Raw genomic sequence first — 4,627 nt, 5'->3', positions numbered from 1 at the left:
CCGAGTCCACACCACCCGAGTCCGAGTCCGAGTCCGCACCCCCCGAGTCCGAGGCCGAGTCCGAGTCCGCGCTACCCGAGTTAGTGTCAGAGTCCGAGTCCACACCACCCGAGTCCGAGTCCGAGTCCGCACCCCCCGAGTCCGAGTCCGAGTCCGAGTCCGAGTCCACACCACCCGAGTCCGAGTCCGAGTCCACTCCACCCGAGTCCGAGTCCGAGTCCGAGTTCACACCACCCGAGTCCGAGTCCGAGTCCACTCCACCCGAGTCCGAGTCCGAGTCCGAGTTTACACCACCCGAGTCCGAGTCCAAGACCGAGTCCGAGTCCAGTTTTGATATAAAAAATGGGGGGCACAGACCGACATTATGCCGCTCACTGCTATGTACGTGTTTGTTCAAAAATGAAGGTGTCTCCTGCCCCATGAAGTCGCTGAGCGCAATGTATGTGTAAAACAGTTTAAACTGCATAATATGGTATCGGCGCACATATTGCTAAACATATTATATATATACATATGCATTTAATATGGTTAGGGGGTATCTCAGCATAGATTTCTGTAATCTTTTTCAGTGGACTTGTGCTTATAATTAGGAGAGCGCCCTAGCCTGTAGGGTGCCAAACTACTACTTCATCTCCTTCCATCCTCCCCCTTGCCTCCATTGTCTCTCGCTCAGTATCCTTCATTTCTACCGCCCCTCAACTATCTTTCCTTACTCTCCCATCTCTCTCTACCTCAGAAAGTTATATTATGCAGTGTTTTTCAGTCCGTACTGCACGCCTTCAACGGTGCTCGCGCATGCACAATATCTTCGGAGAAAAACAACATTTTACTAAAATTATGCATTTAAACTGAAGAGGAGTTATCTTAGCATACATGATAAAATTCTATCAGTAGACATCACTTAAGAAATGGGAAGAAGACCTTGCATGTAAGGTACCCATTGCATATACCAGTCAGTACACAATCTGGCTACGTTATTGTGTTAGCGCATGCGAAATATCTCACCAGAGAAGTTATATTTTGTGATGAATATGCATTTAAAATAGTTAGGGGGTATCTCAGCATAAATCTCCCTAATAAACCTTTATCAGTAGACCTGTGATTATAATTTGGAGAGCGCCCTAGCATGCAGGGTACAAAACACCTACTTATGCCCTCGCGTCCTTCTCCTTGACTCCCGTGTCCCTCGCTCAGCCTCCTTGTTCTTCTACCGCCCCAAGCTATCTTTTCTACCGACTCTCCTCAGTCTCCCATCCCCTCTCCCCCTCAGCAAGCTATATTATGAAAATTACCTCAGACGGCACTGCACCCCTAATACGGTTCGCGCGCATGCGCAATATCTTCCGAAAACAATCGTATTTTGCAAAGATTATGCATTTAAAATAAAGGGGAGTTATCTGAGCATAGATTTATATAATAACATTCCATCTGTAGACATCATTTAAGAAATAGGAGGAAGACCTTGCATGTAAGGTCCTGGCTGCGTATACCAGCCAGTACACAATCTGGCTACGTTAGTGTGTTAGCGCATGCGCAATATCTCACCAGAGGAGTTATAGTTTGTGATGAATATGAATTTAAAATGGTTAGGGCGTATTTCAGCATAGATTTACGTAATAATTTTTTTTAGTGTACCTGTGGTTATATTTGGGACAGCGCCCTAGCCAGTAGGGTGCCAAAATACTATTTCATCCCCTTCCATCCTTTCTTGCCTTCTTTGTCTCTCGCTCAGCATCCTTCTTTGTCTACCACCCTTTAATTATCTTTCCTCCCGTCTTTCCTCAGTGTCCCACCTTTCTCTCCATCAGCAAGTTATATTATGCAGTGCTTTTAAGTCCGTACTGCACGCCTTCAAGGGTGCTCGCGCATGCGCAATATCTCCCGAGTAGAACAATATTTTGCAAACATTATGCATTTAAACTGAAGAGGAGTTATCCTAGCATAGATTTATATGATAAAATTCCATCAGTAGACATGGTTTAAGAAATGGGATGTTTCTACCGTGTCCTTGTCCCGCGTTCTAGTTTTTTACCCTAAATGTTTCTACCGTGCTTTCCTCCCGTCCGCGTGCGTGTTCACGTGTTTATTCCGTGTCACACTACGTTGTCACTGTCACACTACGTTGTCACTGTCACACTACGTTGTCACTGTCACACTACGTTGTCACTGTCACACTACGTTGTCACTGTCACACTACGTTGTCACTGTCACACCACGTTGTCACTGTCACACTACGTTGGCATTGTCACACTACGTTGTGACTGTCGCACTACGTTGTCACTGTCACACTACGTTGTCACTGTCACGCTATGTTGTCACTGTCACACTGCGTTCTCACTGTTACACTACGTTGTCACTGTCACACTACGTTGCCACTGTCACACTACGTTGTGTCACATGCGACATTTCACGATCATCTGTCTACCGTCCGCCCTCAATTACCTTAATTAGTCAGCTGTTCCTAATTAATTAATGCAAGATATCAAGAGCAAATAATACCTAGAGTGTACAACGGGAACATCGGGGAAAATAGTTCTATTTTACGGCAAAAATTATTCTAAAGGTATTATTAGCCCTTGAATATATATTAGAATTTTATAATGTATATATATTTTATAATTATAGTACATTATATTATAATTTGCATACTAGTGTAAACAATACCTCTCCAACACGAGCGCGTGAGAACGAAGAAACAAGAAAGAAAAAAGTAGAGGAAAAAGGTGGAGATCATGTAGGGAGAGGCGGTCAGTTAACAATTCTAACGATAGAAGTCGATGAAGTGATCGCGTTGCTACGGACGCTCTTTCTTAATTCTCCAACTCAGAGCGACTTAGATCGCGTTGCTACGGACGCTCGCTTCGATTTGCTTCTCAAAAAAACCGAATGGTTGTTCAAACTTTGAGTGTGTATCATGTTAGCGTAATGAAGATCAATTGCCTGGCTTTGATATGTGTCTCCGAAATCCGAGCAACACGGAGAAACACGGAGCAACACGGATTCAAGGCAACACGGAGCAACACGGAGCAACACGGAGCAACACGGATTCAAGGCAATACGGAGCAACAAGGATTCGCAGCAACACGGAGCAACACGGAGTAACACGTATTCGCAGTAACACGGAGCAACACGGAGCAACACGGAACAACACGGAACAACACGGAGCAACACGGATTCGCAGTAACACGGAGAAAGACGGAGCAGCACGGAGCAACACGGAGCAACACGGAACAGCACGGATCAACACGGAACAACACGGAGCAGCACTGAGCAACACGGAGCAACACGGAGCAACACGGAGCAACACGGAGCAACACGAAGCAACACGGATTCGAAGTAATGACAATCACGGATTAAGCAATTTCCGACGACTGTTCATCCCATGCAAATATGTTCCGTAACATTCGAATCCCGCGTTGCGTGGCTAGCACACAGCAACTAGCAAATACACTCATGCGCGCATGCGTATTGGGTTCGATGGTGGCGATATTATTTCACCACGTATTACTTTGTACAGGTTAACAAATATTAATGCACGCAGTACTATAAATATTATATCACGAGTGGATAAAGGGTCCTGGATAAAAGTCCGTTTATCCACTCCTGATCATATAGCAAACAAGGATAACGTTTTTAACATTAAAGATAAATTATTTAACGCGATCAAAGGCGCGCGCAGCGAGAGATGTGGTGAATCTTTTAACGCTGCAGATCTGTTTCGGGTGCAGAAGAGAATCGGTTACATGCACTCGAGCCTTCGTTTTATTGTGAGCACAGACAGAGTCTATACATAGCTGTAATGAGAGAGAATAGCTGCAGTTACATGTTTTGTCGCTGCAAAGAAAAGACGTGTCCCATGCTGCTGCATCGTTACAGAGGTTGCTACATCATGACAGAGGCTGCCACATCGTGACAGAGGCTGCTGCATTGTAACAGAGGATGTTACATTGTAACAGACGCTGCTACATCGTGACAGAGGTTGCTACATCGTGACAGAGGCTGCTGCATCGTGACAGAGGCTGCTACATCGTGACAGAGGCTGCTACATCGTGACAGAGGCCGCTACATCGTGACAGAGGCCGCTACATCGTGACAAAGGCTGCTATATCGTTACAGAGGTTGCTACACTATGACAGAGGCTGTTACATCGTGACAGCAGTTGATATATCGTGGCAGAAGTTGCTATATCGTGACGAATGTTGCTATATCGTGACAGAGGCTGCTATATATCGTGACAGAGGCTGCTACATCGTGACAGAGGCTGCTACATCGTGACTGATGCTGCTACATCGGGACAGAGGCTGCAACATCGTGACAGAGGCTGCTACATCGTGACAGAGGCTGCTACATCGTGACATAGGCTGCTACATCGTGACAAGGCATCGTGACAGCAGTTGATATATCGTGACTGACGCCATCACCATGAGTGTTATTCTCGTTGTAACCAGCGTCTGTGTTGCCGTCACCATGGCAGCCCATCTGTCTCACACCCCAGCGCCCTCTAACGGGTCAGCAGCGGCTAGTCTGGGTCTGTGTTCACCTCGGGATAGAGCGTCCGAGCGGCTGTTTCTCATGAGCAAGGATGTAAGGATCCCGCCCGCCCGCGCCTCGCTCAACCTCAGCGGTG

The sequence above is a fragment of the Priapulus caudatus genome, unplaced genomic scaffold (genome assembly GCF_000485595.1).
Source record: "Priapulus caudatus unplaced genomic scaffold, Priapulus_caudatus-5.0.1 Scaffold1899, whole genome shotgun sequence".
Classification (NCBI taxonomy): domain Eukaryota; kingdom Metazoa; phylum Priapulida; class Priapulimorpha; order Priapulimorphida; family Priapulidae; genus Priapulus; species Priapulus caudatus.
The sequence above is the reverse complement of the archived record's forward strand: the minus strand, read 5'-3'. Positions refer to the sequence as shown.